The sequence below is a fragment of the Crocodylus porosus genome, unplaced genomic scaffold (assembly GCF_001723895.1).
Source record: "Crocodylus porosus isolate Cpor-Errol unplaced genomic scaffold, CroPor_comp1, whole genome shotgun sequence".
Taxonomy (NCBI): domain Eukaryota; kingdom Metazoa; phylum Chordata; order Crocodylia; family Crocodylidae; genus Crocodylus; species Crocodylus porosus.
In genome coordinates, this window is record NW_017728906.1 from 129373550 (window position 1) to 129397749 (window position 24200).

Genomic DNA, 24200 nt, shown 5'->3' on the forward strand with positions numbered 1-24200 from the left:
TCCCAGGTCCTCCTTCCTACCTTTTTTGAAGATGGGAACCACGTTGGCCCTCTTCCAGTCCTCCGGCACCACACCAGAGCACCACGAGTGCTCATAAAGCCGTGCCAGGGGTCCTACAATGACCTCGGCCAATTGCTTTAGAACTCTAGGGTGGAGATCGTCTGGGCCGGCTGACTTGAATATGTCCAGCCCCTCCAGAAGCTCCCTAACTAGTTCCTCGCTAACCTTTGGCCCAGGTGTGCCTCCCCAGGGGCCCGAGGGGGGCCCAGCAGGGAGGTGGCTGTTCTGGTCCCTACTTAGGAAGACAGAGGCAAAGAAATTATTAAACATCTTAGCTTTGTCGTCTGGTGTGACGACCAAATTTCTCAACGCATCGTGCAAGGGCCCCACGTTACCCAGGTCCTTCTTTTTGCCCCCTATGTATTTAAAAAAGGACTTCTTATTGTCCTTAATCTGAGAAGCTAGTCCTAATTCCATCTCTGCCTTGGCCTTCCTAACTGCCCCCCTACATCCCCGAGCGACTGCAGAATAGTCATCCCTGGTGATGACGCCTTCTTTCCATTGGGTGTACGCCTCCTTTTTAGCAAGGAGACATTCCCGGATGCTTTTGGTGAGCCACGGAGGCTTGCGTGCTCTTCTGCTCCCTATATAGTAGCATTTCATTTTAATAGTGGAAGGACAGTATTTTGGGTACTTTAATGAGAGAATTTGGGTTTCTTATCAGAAAATTTGCCATTTTTAAACAGGGAACACCAGGATCTCTACCAGTGAGACAAGTGGCAAGACACAGCCAGAGGAGCCTGTCCAGGGCCAGCACCATGAACCGAACTGGAGGGCAGATGAGGTGGCTGACCTCCTGGCCACCTGAGGCCAAGAGGACACACTTGGACAGTTCAAAGCAGACCAAATTTGAGCAAGGAGCACATCTTCTGAGCAACATGCTGCCCAGATGGCACAGCGGGGGCATCCCATCAGGTCTGGCAGGTGCACAGCCATGGGGCCACAGATCCAAGGGGAGATGCAGTTTCAGGTGGCAGCAGGTAATAGCTAGGCAGCAGCCTCCACTGCCAGACTGCTGCAGTGGTTATAGTGGGCAGGGGCTGCTCCAGGTTAGGGCTGCTTCTGCAGTTCACCTGACACAAGGGGTAGTACGAAGTAGCTGGGCCTAAGAAGCTTCTGAGGGCAAATAGTCCTGAGCTGCTCACCAGGGCAGGTTTTTATACTGCTGGGGCAGCAGAGGTGCTGGCCCCAGGCTCTAGCTCCTCCTGGCTGCAGATCCAGGAGGAGACAAGCAGGGTTATTTTGCCCCAGGCGGCTCAACATGCCTCACACCAAAGTGCATGTCTGGGCCCAAAGAGCATCCCCAGCTCAAATTTGTGCCAGTCCTATTCGAGCTGCTGCAAGTGCAGCATGTGCCTGCCCCTAGTGAGTAAGTTTTTCCTAATATCTAACCTAAATTTCCCTGGCCACAACTTGAGATAGTCTAACTTCATTCTCTTTGGAATCACCATTCAGGTAGCTGAAAACTTCTAATAAATTACCCCTCAGTCTTCTCTTCTCCAGACTCAATAAGCCCAGTTCCTCAGCCTCGCCTCTGAAGTCATGTCCCCCAAGCCCCCAAACCATGTTTGTTGCCCTCCACTAGACTATCTTCAATTTGTCCACATCCTTTCTGTAGCAGGGGGCCCAAAACTGGACATAGTACTACAGATGTGGTCTCACCAGTGCCAAACAGAGGGGAAAAATTACTTCCCTCAATCTGCTGACACCACTCCTACTATGCCCACTATGTCATTAGCCTTCTTCATAACAAGGGCACACTATTGGCTCATATTTCAGCTTACTGTCCACTGTATACCCCAGGTCCTTTTTTGCAGGGCTGCTGCTTAGCCATTCAGCCCCCAACCTGTACTCGTGCAGGAGATTGTTCTATCCTAAGTGCAGGACTTTGCACTTGTCCTTATTGAACTTCATGAGATTCCTTTTAGTTCAATCCTCTAATTTGTCAAGGTCTCTCTGAATCTTAGCCCTACCTTCCAGTGTATCTACTATTCCATCCAGGTTGGTGTCATTTACAAACTTGCTGAGGGGTGCACTCCTTCCCATCTTCCAGGTTACTGATGAATATATTGAACAAAATTAGTACCAAGACCAATCCTTGGCACAGTCCACTTGATACTGGCTGGCAACTAGACATTGAGCCATTCTTTAGTTTGCTTGTGAGAATGTTGTGGGAGACTGTATCAGAAGCCTTGCTCAAGTCAAGGTATATCACATCCACTGCTCTTCCTGAATCCACAGATGGTGAGATGACTATCAGGTTAGCCAGCCATGACTTCCCCCTGGTGAATCCCTGCTGACTGTTCCTGATTATGTTCTCCTCCAAGTGCTCGAAATGGATTCTTTGAGGACCTGTTCTATGATTTTTCCAGGGACTGAGGTAAGGCTGACCAGTCTGTAGTTTCCTGGATCCTCCTTCTTTCCTTTCATAAAGATGGGCACTAGATTTGCCCTTTTCCAGTTGCCTGGGACCTCTCCCAATCACCATGAGTTTTCAAAGATAATGGCCAGTAGCTCTGCAATCATGGCATCTGGCCCCAAAGACTTGTACATATCCAGCTTTTCCAAATAGTCCCTAACCTGTTCTTTTGCCACTGTCAGCTTTTTTTCCTTTTCCCCAAACTGCACTGACTGATGTGGTAGTCTGGAAACTGATTTTGTCTGTGAAGACTGAGGTAAAAAAGGCAACTGACTACTTCAGCCTTTACTGCAACAGTTACTAGGTTGCCCCACTCAGTAAAAGACCCACACTTTTTCTTGTTACCTTTCATGTCCCTTGTTAGCTGCAACTCCAATTGTGCTTTGGCCTTCCTGATTTAAACCCTCCTAAGTGGTTTGTTTAAATTTCTGCTTATAAGCTTCCTTTTTGTGTTTTAGTTCACTGAAGAGTTCCCCACTAAGCCAAGCCAGTAGTCTGCCATACTTGCTAGTCATCCTACATATCAGGCTGGATTGTTCCTGTGCCCTCCGTAAGGTTTCTGTAAAGTACAATCAGCTATCCTGGATTGCTTTCCCACTCAAATTAGCTTCCAAGGGGATCCCTAAGTGATGTTAGCTGTATTTATAACTAGTAGCTATATAAATAGCTGTAGCTGTGACAGTTACTGGCTTCCCAGTGTTCTGGTAGTCTGACCACTAATTCTGTCTTGATAAGATTTGAGCTGAGATCCTTACTTACCTATTTATTTGATGTCTCACAGGATGATGCACTGACCAGAATTCCAGTCCTGTAACATACATATGTGAAGTCTGACTAACAAATTCATGAATATGCAGGATGACACATGGTGCAGACATTTAATGGGGGTGCTCAACTACAGCTGAGCAATTCATTTTGATTGCTTGGTGAACTTGACAGAGAAATCTGTCTCCAGGAAAATATGCTTATCTGAATTTGGAGTTTATGAGAACTCCAATAAACCGTTGTCTATTACTATTTTTATTGATGATTTTTTTTTCATAATTCAGAGGCCCAGCTGCCTGAATAGATAAGCTGTGGTGACTTTATGATGAGACCCACTTTTAATAGCCAGTCTTTTAGAATTAAAAACATGATATTACCTTCTCTCGTAAGGTGTGCCACTATGGCAGCAAGGTTTTTTGTGAAAACTCTTACAGCTGTGAAAACCACAGGGTAGCATCTGCAGTTTGCAATTTCAGGATGCCTACTGCAAATCAGAGGTACTTTCAGACAAACTGCAATTTAAGGAAGTGAGCATTCTGTAATTTAAGATGTACAAAGAACCTGAACAGAAAATAGAAGTAAGTTTTACCATGCGGAACTTGAAACAGCATACATTTGTGCAAAATTATAACTAAATGAAAACAGGATCTTATAAGAGATAACATCATACAGCTATAACTTCACTACAGATAAAGCTATTCTGTCACTTATGGATACTAACACAAGCATCTCCTAGACAGAAACCTTTTTCAGGATACTGTGCCTTAGTTCTAAAATTCACTGGAATCTTTTTTTTAAACTACCAATTGGCTTTCTATGCATTCAGTTCTCATTTTGCCCACTGAGTAAATTCTGATCCTCAATTCTAATAGCTGTTTGTGCTCGTGAGTTCTTGTACTAGTGAATATAAATCTGAAACACTGTATAGCTTGTTGATTTTGTAAACTGAGTTTACATACTGCCATTTGCACATCATCTTTAATCTATGTAAACCTTCTTTACCTCTTAAACTTTAAGGATATTTTGTTATAAAGATTGTTAAACTTTTTAAAAGGCATTTTCAGTCTCCAGTTCCTTTTACAGTATTAGTTCATACTTTTCTGAGAATCAAACATATAGTATTAATTTTAGCAAGATTTAAAAAACAAGTTGAGGCATTGTACTGTAACAAATTTATTTTTAAATATCTCTAACAGGAGAAAAATGGAAGAATAATTATTTCAAACTCTAAGAAGATTAGACTAAAACAGGTAATATGAATCGTTCAACTACTAGATATGGTTAACTATTAAAAATTCCTCTACAGCAGGGGTGGTCAAATGGGGGAATGCATACCCCCAGAAGTACTCGAAAGGTTGTAGGGGGCATGTGCAGACAGACGGGGACAGAGCGCACACCGGGGCATGGCAGTGGCATCTCCACCAGGGAGGGGGAGGGATCCATTGGGCACCCCAGCCCCATGGTAACACCATGGTGCTTCCCTGCCTGCCACCCCAGCTCATTCTCCTGATTGGCCGCTACCCCCTTACAGCAGAGCTGCAAGGGTCTGAATGGCAGGAGGAAGAGGGGTATTCTGTGTCTGACCCTAGCAGCATGTGACTGGCTAGGCATGAGGCCCATCAGCAGCTGGCAGAGCTGCATGTGCAACCAGCCATGGGAAAGCAGCTCGGTGGCGTGTTTGTGCAGGTGCCTGAAAGTGGTTATTATAAACTGAATTAGTGCCTGATTTAATCTGCTCCCAGGCCTGCTAACCCAGCGGGGTACCTTTGGCAGTGCAACTGCTCTCCCTGTGGGGCTCTGGCAACCGCCCTGCTCCCAGCCACTCACTTGACAGCCCTTGGACACGCTACTGGGCTCTCACTGTCGCAGGACCTGGCCCCATTCACCCCTGCCCCACTCCCTCCGGCACTGTGGGGGTCTCAACTGTCCCCCCGCCCCTGCAGCTCCTTCCCTCTCCCCTGCTAAAGGGGATGTGTACATGTCTCTGTGTGGGCATCTGCACATGTCTGTGTCTGGCTGCATCTGCGTGTATGCAGCTACATGGCGGCAGCAGGCGCATGGCATCGCACTACTCTTGGGGCAGCAGCTGCTGCTTTCACCCATGTGCAGATCTGGGGGGGCACGTGCCTCCCAGGCCCCCACTAGGGTGTGTGCAGCAACAGGAGCTGCCCTCCCCTCCCTGCGCCCCCTAAGAAGAGCTGCTTTTGAAATTCTGTCCCATCCCCCACTCTGGCTGTGCAGTGCCTGCCCCAGCCCCACTCCTTCCCTGACTGCCAGGTTTTGATCTGCACCCCCCACCCCTGCCCCTTAGAAACAAGAAAAAAAATATAAAGGGGTACATGAGCTGAAGCTTTGTGGCAGAAGGGCTACACTTGTTAAAAAAGGTTGAAAACCTCTCCTCTACAGCAATTGTTTTTATTAAAAATTGTCTTCCTCAGATGACAGACTCAAACATACAATATTTCTGTTTTACATTGGTATTAAAGAGCTCCAGAAAAGTACAGCTTAAAAGTTGAAAGAATAAACATTATTTAACATGAGTTCTTGCCAGATGTTGCATTTGCTGTGTATCAAGTAATTAAATGTACAGGACTTTTGCATATGGTTTAGCAAAATCTGTTTTGAAGAAGCAAAGCTTAGAAGCTTTGTTTTAAGCCGCTTGTTTCAAAGCAGATTTTTCTGTTTTGCAGCTTTTGAAGATTTGCAGATGGGTCTCTGACCTTCATGTCAATGAAAGGACTTCCCTGGAAGCAATCCTGACCCAAAAATCAACAGAATGTACTGGTTCTGAAAATCTCGATTCAGCAAATCAAGTAACTGCTATTCACAACAGGAGCAACTTCAAGACAACCAAAGAAAGTTACTTACTTATAAAATAAGTGGAGTTTTTCCAAGGTCAGTATTTCCTAACCTAGATGGGTATATGCACCCTATATTTGAAAATGGAGAATTCTGTAAAATAGTATCTAGTTTGTTAATATATATGCAAAGACTACTCCTACAGTCCATACTGATGATAAAGGGTGGAGCTGGACTAACCACCACTCAGTTACTTTTCTACCACAGATCTCCTACTATAATAAGATTGCAAAGTAGGAGAGAAGGGAAGTTGTTCTTGGAATAAACTGTAGACAAATTTAAGGAAGAACTCAAGTAACTTTTCATCTCTGAGTGCTTGTCCGTGTGTGTTTCATCCTAAAAGACTAAGCAGCGATTTTAGCAGTGTGTCTCAGTTGAACAGCTTTGAACACTATCAAATAAGTTTGCTTACTTCAAATATCATCTAATTTCCCCCCAAAACCTATAGATTATTCTTGTGGAAAAAAGTGTCCTTTTAGATATCTGGCAAATGTTACAAACAGCCTAACGGAGGAATTAAAGGGTCCTGTCCTTTGAAGATAAAAGGATAGAACTTTTCTGAAGTTTAGAATATGTCATCTAATTTCCCCTCGATTAGAACGGGCTTGGGAAAACCATAGATAAGTGAACTTGATTTAAATGAAATTCCAAGATTGCTTTAGTTACGAACCTTGGATGTAGTCTGAGTCTACTACTGCTCTTATCAATTCACTCTCCATCTGCTGGCCTTGGAGGCTCCTCTAAAATTAATGAGCTACTTTTCCTTGTATCTGTATGCAGACCACATATATAGGCTTGGTAGGATTTGATTCGCATTGATAAACAGCGATTTCACTTCATACTCCTAGAACAAAGTAAAAATATTTCTATCTGTAATAATCAACATGTATAGAAAGGGGATTGTAACTGGGAACCCTTACCTGTTACTGGACAGTTAGGAAAGCTGGAAGAACAGAGGGCAAGGGAGTTAGAGGAAAACAGCTGGTGGCTTAATGACTCATCAATTAAGCTATTAGCTGCTTGTTCCAACTTAATGATTTATCAATTAAGCAATTAGCTGCTTGTTCACAGGTGTAGGAAGCAGGCTGCAGATAACAAGCAACCTAAAGCCCAGAAGTGGGAGAGGGAAGAGTATTTGAGGCTGCAGCTGGGTGGCAGCAGGGTCCTGTCTGGGCCAGACCAAGCCAGATAAAGGGTGGGGGGGAGGAAGAAGGGGCGAGGGTGCCACCCCTCCCCATGGTCATAGAAATCATAGAAATTTAGGGCTGGAAGGGACCTTTAAGTATCATCGAGTCCAATCCCCCTGCTCTGGACAGAAATACTGCTGAGGTCAAATGATCCCAGCAAGGTGTCTGTCCAGTGTCCTCTTAAAGACTTGCAAGCTAGGATACTGCACTACCTCCTTGGGAAGTCTATTCCAGATTCTGGTCACTCTTACTGTAAAGAAGTTCTCCCTTACATCCAACCTGAAACCTTCCTCTAACAGTTTATGGTCATTGCTCCTTGTCGTCCCCTGGTGTGCTCTAGTGAACAGTTTTTCTCCCAGCTGCCAACTTTCACCCCTTACTTTCTTATAGACAGCCACTGAGTCTCCCCTCAGTCTTCTCTTCCCCAGATACCTTATTCTTTCCACATAAGGTTTGTCCTCCAGGTCCTTAATCATTCTTGTGGACCTCCTTTGGAACCTTTTAAGATTCTCTACATCTTTTTTGAGGTGTGGCATCCAGAATTGGACACAGTACTCCAGCTGGGGTGTCACTAGTGCTGAATACAGAGGAAGTATTACTTCTTTAGCCCTGATAAAGATATTGAACAGCATGGGGCTAAGAACTGAACCCTGTGGAACACCACTTGGCCACCTCATCCCACTGGATTTAAAGGATCTTCCATAGGCAGCTGTGCCAGGGGAACACAGGCAGAGGCCCCGGAGCACCTGCCCACAGCAGGACCCGAGGCAGGGCTGACCCGTCCGAAGAAAGAAAGGGAAAAACCCTGAAGGTGGGGCATGCTTACTATCCACAGAAGGAACAGAACCACGCTGAGACGAACTACCCCTGCGGCTCATCAGCTGCTTTTATTTCCAGCTGGGAGCAGTGCCAGCCGATGACACAATCAAGAATCGCCATCTGGCTGATTTAAAAGCCGGCGGTGGGGAGATGGAAGAGGGAGCAGCAACAAAGGAGCCAGATGGCAAGGCTGCTCCCTGGGCTGTACACGGGCTGTGCTGGCAGCTTGGCAGGGGGCTAGGCGTAGATCCATAGGAGGGGTCCCAGCTCCATTGAGTGAAGCAATCATTCAATTCGGCGGGGTAGCTGAGCCAAGAAGGACAGCACTGAGTCACCTTGGGAGCCATTGATGCCTGATCCGTCAGTGGGGTGGGCTGAGGCCCCGTGCCCCAATTATTCCTTTCTTCTTTTTTGTTGTTGTTGTTGTGTTGGAGGCTGTATAGACCCCAGACCAAGGAGAAAGCTTTCAAGTGATTCTCTGTTTCAAGAGGGGAAAGCTGAGGCAGTGCAGAGGACCACTATGCCTCAAGTGGTAAGTGGATGTGGTGTCAAGGGCGGTCCCGTGTCCCATAGCCATCCAGGGCAAAGGGATGCTGAAGATGAGCAGGGAGAAAAGAGGGTAGGTGACAACATCTAGGGACTGGCCGGTGACTCTTCATCTGGCTGTCCTAAAGGCTGGCATATAGATGGGGTGTATGGGAGGTGGAGCCCTGAGAATGCCTGCTAAGGGCAGCATTCTGCCTGCGAGGAACCCCAAGGAGGAGCCTCACCACTGAAGAAAAGAAGATCAAGTCATGGCAGGCAAGTGTCGGGGCCTCCTTTGGGGGTGAATGCGACTCCGCGCCCAAGCCTCAGGGACATGTGCTCTGGCTGGTACCGGGTGTGCACTCTAAGGCCATTAGGAAGCGCCTATATGAGGCCAGGCAGGTTCAGCAGCGTTGACGGTACTTTTCCAATGACTTGAGGTGTCTCCTGTACATTGTCCACATCTCAGCTCTGTAGGGTAAGGTGGGGATCAGAACTGCCTGAAAAATGATGAGTTTGGTTTCGGATCTGACATCACTGTCTTCAAACACCAATTTCCTCAAGCGCCTGAAGGCTGCTCTTGCACATTTGAAGCAATGTTGGATTTCTTTGTCAATGTCAGCCTTTTGGGAGAGAGAGATTCTGAGGTACAGGAAATATTGAATATTCTCCAGAGTCTCACTGTGAATCTGAATTGCTGGAGCTAGAGACTGCTCATTAAGAACTTGCTGATGGAGGATCTTAGTCCTTACACTCTAATGGTACATATTCAGTAAACTCAAGGTACTACTTAATCCACTGTTGCTGGAGAGAGTGCCCAATTATACCTACACATAATGCTTCATTCTAAAGCTTTTAAGTATTAAGAACCACCAAATATTTTACCCTTCTCTTTGAGTTTCCATTCATACTTGTTTAAACATCATTTTTAACTCTTATGTTCAATTTATCCTACGTATCACATGGAATGAATTTGAAGACTCTTGCTGATCATGTCGACATTAAAATAGGTCAAATATGCTGCTTTGGCACAGTACAGTTAAACCACTGCCACAAAAGTTTGGCTTACGATACAGCCAACTCCCCTCTTCTCCACTCCTCTGGTATACTATCACTTACACATGCTGTAGGATTTAAAGATACAAGCAATCAAAAAATCCATTCTAACATTATTTTAAAAACTTGGGGATGTAAGAAATGGATAGAACGTGAGGAAAGAGGTAGAGATTCAGATCATGTGTGTGTGTGTGTGTGTGTATGTGTGAGAGAGAGATTTGTTTTATTATTATATATTTTTTAAATACAAATTTACTGAACTGGAATAAACTTGACAGCTTATATAATCATCATTAATACTTCAAATAGCTTTACCTCCAGACTTGGTAAAGGAATCTGGAATTAACTTTTTTGCTTTGACCTAAGTTAACTGCTGTTTGAGTTACTTCCTAAATGATTTCACTTCTCAGCTGTAACAGCATCTGTCATTCTTGGCTTGGAAGCAGGCTCTTATTTGAATGTGAGCAATTTTTTTGCTTGGTTAAAAATGCAGGGTATGTTCAACAACTGTAATATGGATCTATAGGAATCTAAAGTATGCATTTAAAGTAATTCAATGCATCTCTCATATCATGATCAAATAAGGCATGCAATGTGATTAATAAAATAAACAGTATACTGCAGTATTAGGTTATCTTGTTAAGGCAAAAATAGGGCCATATCAACTATGTAGAGATAAAAGGCGGCATTTAAACCAAACAGATATACCAGAGGAATGTAACTGGTGCTTTAATTTATTTTTATGGGCTTAATATAATCTATGTAAAATCTATTGCTATTGCAAATATTCTGCTGTGGATTTTTTTGCTTGACATAATTAAAAGAAAACTAAACAACAGTTAACACACAGCCCCATATGTACTCTTTACACAGCCCTTGAGTGTTGGAGTTTTAAATGAGGGTCTAGACTTCAGGGGTTTTGACAGTCCCTTATCTATTTCTCCCCTAGGCCTAAAGCTACTTTTCTACATGAAACCTGAAAAGGAAACAAAAAGTGGGAGCAGTAAATATGCTCAAGATAACATCAAAAAGAAATATGAGTATTTGGAAACCACATAGTTAAAGTCAAGTAAGGAAGAACTTACATAAGAAGCCTTTAGACCCATTCCCATCAGAGGAAACAAATAGAAAATAATGTGACCATTTTTAACCAAATATAAATAATAAAATTATGTATTTGTTGGGGACTTTTTTAAAAACTTAAAAAAACCCATTATTTGAAAGCAATGTTACTTGTTAATGTTTCCTTAGGAGTAGTACCTGGAGCATGCAATTAAAACTAACTTTTCTAAAAGTTGTATTAAAATGAAAGGAAAACTGAAGGAAACCAGAAGAGCCAACTAGGGAAGGTACCTTCACTGCAATTCAACTACTATTAATATAATGAAGGCTTTCAGAAACACTCAAGATACATAAATATTGTATTGTAGCATTGTACCAGTAAACACTATACTTACGATTGAGCCAAACAAAGCTAACATATTTGAGTTCTCTTACCCAAGAAAAGAGAAATTTAGGGGTTTTTTGCACTAGATCAGAAGTATTCAGTTGCTCCCCCACCCCTTCTCCCAGAGGGAGTATTTAATTTTTATTCTAAACAACCTTAAAATGTTATGGTTCTAGACACCAACAAAAGCTACCATTTTTGACTTGGGAAGGGGAAGGAATCTCTCTTAGCACTTCAAAGCTCATATGGTATACGGATACTGTATACGATAGTATAACAAAATATCAGCAGTCTATCAGCTGTGTGATGTCCCAAATATACACAAGATGAATGTATTTGCATCACCTTAGATGAGGATAAACAAGGTATATGTATTTTAATATATCTGAACATTTAGCTCCATAGAAACTGACTATCATTCTAATACTGGGGAATTCAGCTGCTGGCTCACGGACCAAATATGGCCCACAGTACTGTGTTATCTGGCCCACGAGGCTTCCCATGGGTCTGGAACTTGGCGGTGGGACAGGAGTGGGACGCTCCCCTGCTGCCAAATTTCTAGACCCATAGAATAGCTGGGACAAATTTTTGTGTATGAAAAGTTCAGATATTTTTAAAGTTTGTCCTCACTTTTCATAATAAATATTAAGTTGCTGAACTGCAAAGAAAAAATAAAGACAACATTTCTTCTATTAGAACTATATACAAAGGACAACATTATTATTAATACTTATCTTTTATTATCTACTTTAGTGGCTTATGTTGCATTTTGCAGTAAGTCTTGAAGCACAAAACATTTTTAAACAGTGATGTAAAACAGGTCCCTGGATACCTTGCACGGGGAATTCCGTATCAAATCTCACAATGTAGAAATGAAAATCCCTATTATGGCTCTTCTAATCATTCCCCTCACCAATGCAAGATTTCTCCCCATTACACATTTTCTGTTTATCCAAATCAAATTTAAAATGTTGCCAACAATGGAAAATTTCATAGCTTCCTTTGTGTAACTATCCCACAATCTCTAAGGTGACATTCATTAGGATTTTCCTGGTATTGGCTTGCATTTTCTTTTATTAAATTCAATTAAATAATGCTACTGATACCACCTTGAAATATGCTAAGCAAATCACTGCGCTATTTGCAGACCCTTGCTCATCACTAGCATAACATTTTGGTGCAAATACCACAAAGGAAATAATTCTACAAAAATCAATGTTTTTAATGCTTTTTGTGCATTCCATGATGTCCTAGAACTCAAGACTCATGTGCAGCACGAATCAATGTGCCCTGAGATTTCAGCTGCATGTTACAATGTACATATTTCTATTCACTCTTCTTGGCTGCTAAGAAATAACATGGGAACTCTACTCCTCTGTATACTGGTGAGGAATGCGGGACTGTTGCAGAAGAGAGATAAACTCAAGTTAGAAAGATTCATTCATTTTTCTACAAATGAACATCTCTTTATTTCTTCACCTCCATAAAATCTGTTAACAAGATGATGCATTTCTCCAGGGCTTCTCTCAGACCATGATCCTATTTGGTCAAAAGTTCCTTGCTCCTGCTCCTCCTTCTCTCACCTACTAAAAAGACTGTGTTTGTGTTTTAGAATTTCTGCTTGCTTCTCCAACACCATGCTAAACAGGTATTTTAGGGTGCCTATACACATGCAGTGAGGTTACTCTGACACTTCTGCTACATGTATTGAAAAAAAATAGAAAAAAAAAATTCCAGGAGCCAGTTTCTGTAATGATATAAATGCATATTACATATGCACATCTAGAAAAAAAGACATGTCTAAAATAATGTAGTAATATCAATCCAGCAGTATTTTAAATGGCAAACCAAACACCTTAATCAGGATAATGTGGGACCGAGGGCTGTGTGAAACTTTGGGTAGTGATTTGATTTGGAGGAAATTCGGCCCAATTCAGTGGCTGAATCTCTCAATCAGAATCGAATCAAGGGACCAATTAAAAGGTCCAAATTGATTTGAAGCTGTCCAAATCTTCAGAAAAGATTCAGAGAGCTTCAACAATTCAGACAGTCCCTGGCTGGTTGCAGCAGGGAGTTGCAGCTAGAATCAGAGCCGGTAAGTAGGGGCAGGGGAGGGGGGGCTGGAGGAGGGGGAATGGGGCCATGGGGGACCCCTGCCAGGCCCCATCCCTTCCCTGCTCCCCTAGCGTCCCCAGCCCCGCCTGCTCCCCCACGGCTGCCCCAGCTCCCAGTGCTTTAAAAAAAAGCCCCACTCACCTGGTGCAGAGGGGCCTTCCTCACTGCCCCCCACCGTCCGAAACTGCATGGGGGGCTCTGCCATGAGCAACCCAACCCTCTCCCCATGGCTGCGCTGCTTTCCCCACCTCTAGCCCTTTAAAAAAACACAAACAAGGAAAACCACAGGACTGATCAGCTCCTGCAGTGGCCTCAGGGCTTTGGGGAGCTTGTGTGGAGCCCTCCACATGGCACGAGGCGGGGGGAACAGCAGGGATCGTTCCCTGTTGGGCTGGAACAGTGAGTTTGGAGTTTTTCTTGTGTTTTTTTTTTCTTAAAGGGTCAGAGCTGAGGCAGGCGGGTCAGCTGTGGGGGGGCTGTGGGAGCGGGAGAGAGGGGGCTCATGCAGAGCCCCCTGTGCAGCATGGGGCAGTGGGGATCATTCCCACCTAGTAGCACCCGGTGAGTCAGGGCTTCTTTTCCCCAAATGCTGGGAGCTGGGGCAGGCTGGGCAGCCATTGCCAGCTGGAAGAGCCGGCGGGAAATGGGGCTGGGTGATTTGGAGATTCGGCCGAATCAATTCAGGACAGTGATTCGAATCACCGAATTGAATCACTGTCCTCTGAATCAGCTGAATCTGAAGCGAATACTAGCCGTTTTGTACAGGCTTAGTGGGACCATCAATCTCCCTATGGAGCAAAGCATGAGAAATTGGCTGTGTCCAGATAAGTGCAGTCGTGCGGTATGTGGCACTGCAAACTTGTGCAGTGGAGAACACTGCATAGTCTGGTGTTCTCCACATTGCAAGGGTGCACTGCCTGAGTGTGCACTATGCCAGGATATCTAGGGGTCAAAAAAACCATGTAAAAAACCCTCAAAAAACCAGAGCAGACACTTGAGCAATGTGTGCTGCAGAAAAGCGGGGCTAGGCCGCCCCGTGTTGCACTCCACTGCCAGCCAGGCTTTGCACAGTAGAATCGCCAATGCTGCAGCCCCAGGAGGCTCCCAGGTAAGGCCTCCCCTACCCCACACAGGGCAACTTGCCATGTGCCAAAGCAAGTAGTATGTGTCCCCAGGGAACCAAACATCCATGCACATCTGAATGCGCTCAGTGTGTGCATCACTGAAAACAGAAACAACTGGGAATTGGATCACAGTAACCATAAACTAATATTCACAGGAATGTTAAACTATCATTAAATAGGATAAAGAACAAACAATCTGACACAAGTTAGAACATAAGGTTCTGTTCACCTTTGTAAAAATAAGATTTGGAAACCATAAAGAAGCTTTTGACCACAGGATGACTATGAACTACTAATATGGGGCAGTAATTAAGACAAGTATGATCCTAATATGAGCTATTCCTAAAGAACTTAGACAAGACACTGAAACAACTTAATCTGGAATACTATGTACAGTTCTGATCACCCCTATTCAAGAAAGATGAAACTGGAACAGGTGCAGAGCAGAGCTATTCAGATGTTCAGGGAATAAAGAGCCTAGCATTCAAGAGATCATAAGAGTTTGGCTTGTTTTCTATAACAAAACAAAGGCTAAGAGGAGATATTCCTATCTATAAATACATTTGTGGGATAAATACTGGGGAGGGACAAAAGCTATTTAAACTAAAGAACAATGTTGGCACAAGAACAGTTGGGTATGAACTGATCACAAATAAATTTAGGCCACAAATTAGAAGAAGATTTCTAAGGCTCAAAGCATGGAGGTTGTCAAAAAACCTTGCAATAGGAGCCATAAGGGGGAGAAACCAAATTAATTTTAAGATGGAGCTTGATCAGTCGATGAAAAGGATTATATAATGTGGCTAGCTGTGATTATAATAAGACTGGACTAAATGACTCATGAGGCCCTTCTAGCCCTGTGTTGCAGAGCTTTGAATGTACTGTTTATCAGTAATGTATTCACCATATCTGTATAATTTATTTTATACAGGAATGAAATAAAACAATACAAGTCAATATTAAATGCATTCAAAAAGGAAACAGCCTTTTAAAAGTATTATCTTGATACACTTCTATAGGCTTTTGCATTTTCTCAAGAAGTAATATATGAAAAGATTAATATATGTATGTCCCTTGCTCTGTGCTTATTTTTCTCTTAAGCACAAATTCCCTGGATCAACAAGTGAAACCAGTATTTACATACAAACTGATGTTACTCCCAAGTAAAATCAAAAGCTAATCAAAATAATACATTATGTCTAAATGTTAGTATAGTATAGATGTAAAGTGCTGAAGAACATCTAGCACATATAATAAGCTGCACTGAATCAATAAAGTAACATACCTATCTCTTAAACAGAATGGGCAGTAAAGTTTAATAGCACTGTGATATATCAGACCCAAAGATTTATAAGCAGTATATTTAATCTTCAGTTATTTTCTTGACCATTTTCCCACCCTTAAGCAAAACCAATGATTCCTACTTATATTCAAGTGTGGACTATTTGGAAAAAAAGAAGAAAAAAAACTAGTTTCCAAATGTAATTTCAGTATTGCTTAAGATAGCCACAACAGGATTTCTGAAGGGAGACTTCCTTTGTCCTACAGATTTCCACCCCTAAAACAGAAGAGCGAGACAATTTCCAATCCATTCCCCCCACACAACCCTTCTCTCTCATTCATTTCTAAGTCTCCTTCCAAAATCACAAAGTTTCTACCATTAGGAAACTTGCTCAAATATGGAAGAGTGCAGGGACTACTCAAGAGCAGATCCAGCTTTGCTATTTTGAATAGCGTGTTATGAGGCAAGGGAAATTTAAAATAGTTGTGACACTGCAACTTAAGAGGTGATCAAAATTGATAGGCAACCCTGTACAGAACGCATAAATAAAAGCAGGGGAGGCTGCAAGGCTGTATGATGAATACAAAAGCTTCAAAGACTAAAGCAGAGAAAGGATGTTACTCTGAAGACCATTTGTTTAAAGCAGACATAGCATCAGAAGTACTTGCCAAGCTCAGACCTATGTTCCATTCATTTCTGTTTTCTGCAGTGGTGTGCTGTTCAAGAAAGAATACATTGAACTCAGGAGACTAGATGAAAGAAAGCAGGAGCAGCCCACTGGTACAATTCTGACTGCAAGAAAATTGATAAGCTGTCTTTAAGTGTTGGCATGACTGATTCCATAGAACTGATTAAATGTTGGCATAACAACAATCTAGAAGATTTTAGAAACAGGAAAAATGTTTAATTGGAAAAACTGAATATTGCATTTTGCCTACACTTTCACCATCTGGGAATCACTAAGGCTAGTTACAGTCAGAAAGCCCAAAGCTGAATCAATTCAGTCTTTGCAAGTTACTCTCAACTGCAGAGACTAAATTGAAACAGACGTGAAAGTGAACAGACATTTTACCTTTGATTTAGGAAACGCAGCCATATGCCTGCAGTGGCCCAGACCAGAAGCCAAGGGGTGCTAGAGCACAGCTCTCTGGTTGTGTTCACTTCCTCTTCCTGCTTCCACCAAGGTCTCTGGGATTTGTAGTCCAGACTTACAACAACAGCACTTGGCAGGGTTGTTCATCACTTCTTTCTGCTTCCAGGTGCCTCTGGGATTTGTAGTTTGCAATTGCAGCCTGCAGTAAGTTTGAGCAGGGGAAGGGGTGTTTAAATCCCCTCCCTGGCCTCAGACTCCAACCAAGGTTTACCTGGGGGGGAGAAGGCATTTCCCTGCCCACCCCCCCCCACAAGTGGGCTGAATCCCCAGCCAGGCTTTCTCCCCCAGCCTCTTGTCAGTCAGCCCTTACTGCTCCAGTTATAGGGCAGAGGGGTGGGGGCCAGTCCTTCCTCTCTGGAGCAGACAGCACAGCCCAGGGCTGCAAAATGCTGTGGGGCGTTGCTTTAACTTGAACCAGAAAGGGGTCTGGGACAAAATTTCATAAAAAAGTTTGACCCAAATCAGTTAACTCTGATTCTACATTCAACCAGGTTTATATTAAACCAGTTTTACCCATTTTGAAAGTGGTTCATGTAACAGAATAGAAGCTCAGCGCACAGGTTTAAACCAGGTTCTGATCACTTAAACTGATTTATGTGCAACTTCTGTTAAGCTAAGACAGAACAATGGGAAGGGTGGCAAGGAAAAAAGACTTTACTCTCCCCTTAATTTCTCAGGATCCTAAAAGCAACCACAACAACATTGCCTCTCCATTATTCAGATATTGCAAGAAATTCTCACTAGTCAGAACTGGTGGAGAAGGAGGAAGGAATGCGACAACTCCACTGGCTTTCCTTCCCTACCACATTTTCCTGTTTCCTAACTCTCTCCTGCTAATAAAAATTAAGCAGAAAAGCAAAATAGAATCACTGTAATTAACTCTTTTTTGGTAAAAATGAAGAAATTAAACCTGGTAGTGTTCAAGTGATGCCATAGGACAGTTCAGGAAATTTGCAAGAGGCAAGAATTTCTGTGGGTGCTATCTTTTAATGAACCAACTGCATGACTGAGCGACTGAGACAAGTTTTGCTGCAATGCATTCTTTTTCAGAACTGTAGAGAAGACCTAAGGAAGAATGCATTGCATTAGAAAGCCTGCCTAAGTCTATCTCAACCATGCAGTTGGTTCAATAAAAGGTATCACCCACTGAACTCCTTGCCTAAAAACAAAATTACTTTTTTGGTCATTGTTATGAACCTGTGACCAGAATGGCAAGCTAAATGCAGTGCCTGAGACTACTACAAATTTGTCAAATCTTGTAATGGCTAACAAGCCAGTACACAATGTCTGATTTTCTGGCAATAAGCCTGCAAATCAAAATCATCACAAAAGAGAGAAGTTATGTACTCACAACAGAAATTCTTTGAGAAGAAGTGTCCACACATTCTCACTGTGAACAATTCCAAAATAGTATCCACATACTTGGAGGTGGGTCTTGAAGTCTAGTAAGCAAATGGGAACTGGAAGGCCATGGTACCAAATATGACACTTGCTCTGGAGGTTACTAAGCATTACTGCTATCCCAGAAGAGGTGCACACTGAGCTCCAGACAGCTTCTCCAGCTTACTAATGGAAACATTGCACAGGAAACCTTAGGAAGTGGTCTGAGATTTGATGGAAAAGGCCCATATTACAGATGGTATTTTCACCTTGCAGTCTTATAAAATAGGTTTATGCAACTCAATATGCAACTGCACAGTTTGTGCTGATATTGCTGTATCCTTGAATCTTTTATGTAAGGAGATAAATAGCCATGGAGACATTTGGAAAGGCATGATTTTACATGGAGAGTAAGCCAAAACTCAATGGACACTAAGAGTGCAGTGAGGCCTTGGCTGGGGAAAAGAAAAGTCTTTGGGGACAAACCTGTCCTTGTTTGCAGGCAGCCCACCACCCTCAAATGACATATCTCAAACAACAAACTAACTTACACCTTCAGGGAAGCACCAGGTCTTGCAATGGAGCCAAATGTCTGTGGCCACATCAATGCAGACCACACCATGCCTGGACCTACTCATGACTACAACACAGAGGTAAGGTTCATTCACCTGTAATTCTACCAACATCGTATACACCATCACCAGCTTACAATGCCCCCCTGTTATCTATATCAGACAGACAGAGCAAGTTCTATGATACAGAGCAGGGCTGAGGCCAGCAGCAACGCACAGCTGCAGCTGGGGTCATCAGTGGCACCAGGAAGAGGCTTGTCTCCAGGCAGGGCAGAGGCTGGCACTGATGCCCAGCTGTGGCTGGGGCTGTCCACAGCACTGGGATGGGGATGGGGCTGCCAGCAGTGCCAAGATGAGGCTGGGGTGGGAAAAATATGGCCTGCAGGCTGGACTCAGCCCACCAGCCCATTCTATCCAGCCCATAGGACCTTTACAGATTCTAGAAAATTAATTTATATCTGCCTGTGGCAGCTTGTCAAAGATGGCGGCAGGCCCCAGCAGGCAGCACAGTGGGCCCCGATGGGTGGCAGAGCTACGGCTGGGCCCCAGGAGGCAGCAAAGCCATGGTGGGCCCTGGTAGTTGGTGGGGTGGTGGTGGGTGGCAGAGCCGTAGCCAGGCCCCAGCGAGCAGTGGGAGCCAGTGGGCAGCGGCGCCCCAGTGAGGCCACAGCAGGCCCCAACAGGCAGCAGAGCCACAGCCAGGCCCCAGTGGGCAATGGGGAGGTGGCGGGCCCCAGTAGGCGGCAGAGCCACAGGGGGAGGTGGGCCCCGGTGGGTGGCAGAGCCACGGCCAGGCCGCAGAGGCGGTGGTGCAGGTGCAGTGGGCCCCAGTGGGCAGCATAGGCATGAGGGACTCCAGTAGATGGTGGAGCCATGGTGAGTGGCAGGGTTGTAGCAGGTGGTGGAGTCACAGCAGAGATGCGGCAGGCGGTGGGCCCTAGTGGGGGCCACGGGGAGCATTGCAGGAAGCAGGGGGCTGCAAGGAGCAGCAGGCAAGCCTGCAAAAGGGAATGCAGGGAAAGGTGGTTGCAGGCAGAAACACAGAGCCTGTGTAAGTGCCCTTGGACTGGCAGAGACCCAGGGTGGGGTTGTAGAAGCACAGAGCCTGGGCCTGGGGTTTGCCTGGCTGCATCAGGTGAGGCTCACATGCACTGTATTGGAGCTGCATGCTCTGGAGCTGGCAGCCCAGCCCCAGCTCTCTCTCCCAGCACACACCCAGCCACCATACCCATACCGTACCACGCTCACACACACACACTCTTCCCAACCACACTGCCAATTATACCCCCCTTGCTGCCTACACAAAACACACAGTAGGACTGTATTTTAAGCTATTATGCAGCCACCTCTAGATACACTTTTTGTAAACACAGAAATCCATAGAGAAATATTTTAAAATAAAATTAAAATAGGTTATAGATGTTTTGTGTGTATTTGTATGTGTGGGTGTATACACATATATATCTTTTTCACGGTTTCCAGATCACAGCACCCTTCCTCCCAAAGCAGTACTTCCATGGCAAGGAGAGGGACTTCCAATGGCAAAGGTCAAGGGGTAGGAGGTTGGACTTCTGGTCCCAATATGGCGACCAGGGGTGGGACAACTGCCAAGGGGCAGAGCTACCCATGTGGCCCTCAACAGCTTCCCAAAACTTGGTAAGTGGTCCTCCACTCAAAATAATTCCCTGCCCATGGGCTGGAGCCTGAGCAGGGCTGGGGCTGAGGCCATTGGTGGCACTGGGCTGGGGTCCACTCAGAGCTAAAGCCAGCGGCAGTGCCGGGCTGGGGCCGGCAGTGACGCAAGGCTCTTCCTGGGCTGGGGTTGTTAGGGTGCTCCCAGATTTGCATGAAAAATCTGCGCACAGCTCTTCCTGCCCCTCAGGGCCGGAGGCAGTCTGCGTACCAATCAAAATCATACCGCATGCCGTCTTCAGCATGCATGCCATTGGCTACCAACCCTCACTGTATGTGTAAGCGTTAATAAACACTAATCAAACATCAGCGTAATGGGAACCGGCCACAAAGTTATTACACAAAATTTGTAATACAAAATTATTACACATAGTTTATGTAATAACTTTGTAGCTTATTCCCTTATCCATCATGCCATTAACTGCTTGTCCATGTGGTTGGATTACTACTTAAGATGCGATTAACTAGTTAGTCACGTATTATGTGCAACAACAAGAGGCCACAGCAACAGTTTCACTCTAAGGATGTGCAAAGTCACCATGTTCCAAAAAAGGACATAGAACGAAAGCTACAATGGCAAAATGAATTACCAATTACTTTTCCCTGGAGGAAGATAATTTTGTTCCTCCTGCACTGTAATGACAAAAGAAAAAGAACAAACATTTGAGATGGGAGTTACAGACTGCACAACACACTTCACCAAAATCAGGTTCAGGAGTCATCAGATTAATCTGACAATGAATGATTCAAGTGGAAGCTTCCTGAGCGTCATTTATGTACACTTTAGTTCTGTCCACTCAAGACATGCCATACCTGAACCTGTAATTTGAGTGACCATTGCAGTCATGGTTTTCAAGCTTTTATGAAAGTTGGTTTAACACAATCTCATTGGGAAACAGTGGGGTTTTTTTGGGTTAACAGACTATCAAAATACAGAAAAGCACTTTGTAATTCTCAGAAAAGAAAAAAGTGTTAGAATTATAACACTTAAGTAGGTCAGTGCACCATAACATGCACAGTGGCTTTTCTTGATTTCTTTAAATCTTAAGCCAGACATTTTGACTCTAAAACTAAATGTTTTTCTTCTTATCTTGTCATAATTTCAATGTCTGTTAAAGTATCAACTTACTGTTAAATTCATTTAAACAAAAACATAAATACAGAAATTAAGATGAGACAAAACCAAGTGAAATGACTCAACGCAGGAAAAAATTATTTACATTAGTGGTGTCTGACATCTGGCTCAAGGAGATGCAATATCCATCTACGGGGATGTGGAGCCTGCCACTGAAATTTGGGTATACAGCCCCACTGAGATGCATGTCAGCAGTGGGGGATGAGCAATGGCTGCATTAAACTCTGCAGATCTGGCCCCACCAGAAGTTTCACAGTCTGGATCCAACCCCCAAGAAGCTGAGCAAGTTACCTTGTTAACCAAGAGGACTTGCTGAATTTTCAGATGCTACTTGCCCAGATCAGAGGGGCTGGACCTGATGGGCTCATGAAGTTCCTTCCAGAGCTAAACTTCTGTGAAGCAATTAGTTGCTTACCATACATTTATTCCAGTTCTTTATTTTTACATTTCTATTATATTAGAAAATGGTAAGTAATAATCTCATCTACTAGATGGTGATTAATTTTTTCTATATGATTTGCATCCCACGTGTACTTGAACAGAAATTATAGTTCAGTAAAAATGGTTTTAAACATAGATTTGAAATTGGGTATTTGTAAAATCTACATTAAATTTCTTGATAGAAAAGGGAACTGTTTTTTCAAAATATGCTTGGCCTTTAGAAATGACTTATTATGGACAACATTAAGTGCTGTTCATCATGGTGAATATCTGATATTTTATTCAAATGTAAGAATGGCTATGATCTTATTTCTGTTGTACAGCAATTTTTCCATGCTTTTTTCAATTATGTTTGGAAAAAATCTTTAAACAAATGATCGCCAGAAAAGAGCTCTCTTAGCATAATGACCATCATGCTATATAATACATGACACCTGAAAGTTACTAGTACCAGTCTAACCTGAGTTACAAAAATATTCAGACACTCTTGTGCTCATTTCTGGTCAAATGTTCCTTTTATTCTAATTCATAGGTGCTCAACCCCTGGCATATTGGCAAGGAAGGATGACCCCATATAAAACTATACTGACTCTTCCCCAGCACATCATATGTGCTTATTGGACTACTGACTTGATTCTTCATTATAATTTCTACCAATTTAGCAGGGCTGGAAGGGAGACTCAATAATCTATAGTTTCCAGGACTGCCTCTGGAAACCTTTCTGAAGATGGGTATTATGATGGTAACCCATTAGCTCGCTGGCACATGGACCATATAGTTATAGGTTCCATACTATTTCCAGCAGTTCTGCAATTTCACATCTGAGTTCCTTCAGAGCTCTTGACTCTTAGTGTTAAATTTATCGACTGATTTATTCTAAAACTACATTTATTGTAACTTGAACATGATCCAACTCTTCAGACCTATCCGCTAGGAACAACTGATTTAATGAAGTTACGAAAGTATTATTGTCTCCATTTTACAAAATGGGTAAACTGAAACGTGTAGAGATCGAGCAACTAAAGAAAAAGATCTTTATTCACAACTTTAGGATCACTACCACAAAACAGCCTCGTCTAACGAGTACTTTATTTTCTCTGTTCTGAAAGACCTATTCACAGTTACTTCACCAGCAAAGCATAGTTTAGAAAGTTTCTAAAACTAGATGTAACATTCAGTTACATATGTCTGCCAAGTTTTAAAATGTTTTAGGAACTAAACTAAAACATGTTGAAAGTGACTCATTGTGGTACCAGAATATGTACTGTAGGAAATAAGAGCTCATTTACAAGTGGGAGAAATGCACTCACACTTCATCTGTGGGAATTCACTGGACTTCCCTTCCAGTAAACATATTTTCCATGATTATTTTAAAATATGTTTCTTTCAAATTAAGTTTTTACTATTAGATTTAAGCAGTCAGCCTTACAAAGCAGACTTACATAGAGATATGTATACACTATCCTTGAAAAAAGTTTTAGAATTAATTTTGTTAAAAGACATAAGCAGAAACATATACTACAATTATCATTTTTACTTAATCTGAAATGTCAAAAGCATCTGAAATGACTTGTCTATAAAATTAAAAACACCCAAAGTGAGCCATACACATACAGATTTCACCAGGGCAATTTCTCCAATGTGTTTTATATTAAAAGACTGAGCACAGTTATTGGACTGTTCATTTAACCCTCAATATTTTTGGAGCCTATTGTTTTGCTGACTATACCTTGGTGAAACAATATGAAGTTCTCAAATACATTAAAAAAAAATCAAGTGCTAAAGAAGACCCCTTGAGGATGAAGATTCTCTGACAAGAAATGAAAAAAGTAACTTATTTACAGGATATTTGTGCAAAACAGAAATAAGAACTTAACCATGCAATTTATAAATTTAGGAACATGGAATGTCATAATGAAAAATGACAAAAGTATACACTTTTGATGAATTAACTTTTCCAGGGAACCTGAAGCCAATAAGTACATGCCTATGGCCTGGGGGGGCGAGCAGGACACAGCTGGGCATCCGGATGCCTGGGACCTGTGTCGGCTCCGGGAGGTCAGCTGGGCTGGTGCAAACTAGTCAGGGGGGACCAGCAGGCACTGGGGAAGTCCCTGTTCCCCCGAGCACTGCCAGGAGTGACCAGGAATAATGGTCACAAGCTGGCAG

The 24200-nt window shown here is 43.3% G+C and overlaps 1 protein-coding gene and 1 long non-coding RNA gene across 2 annotated transcripts in view; both read right to left on the minus strand.

Moving 5' to 3' along the window:
• Positions 1 to 24200, minus strand: part of PIBF1 (progesterone immunomodulatory binding factor 1) — a 182403-nt gene that overhangs the window by 85935 nt on the left and 72268 nt on the right. The window lies entirely within an intron of this gene.
• Positions 21923 to 24200, minus strand: part of LOC109306448 — a 20785-nt gene continuing 18507 nt past the window's right edge. Inside the window, exon 3 of the long non-coding RNA XR_002099994.1 lies at positions 21923 to 22000. This is a non-coding gene — a long non-coding RNA (uncharacterized LOC109306448). The remainder of the gene's footprint in view (positions 22001 to 24200) is intronic.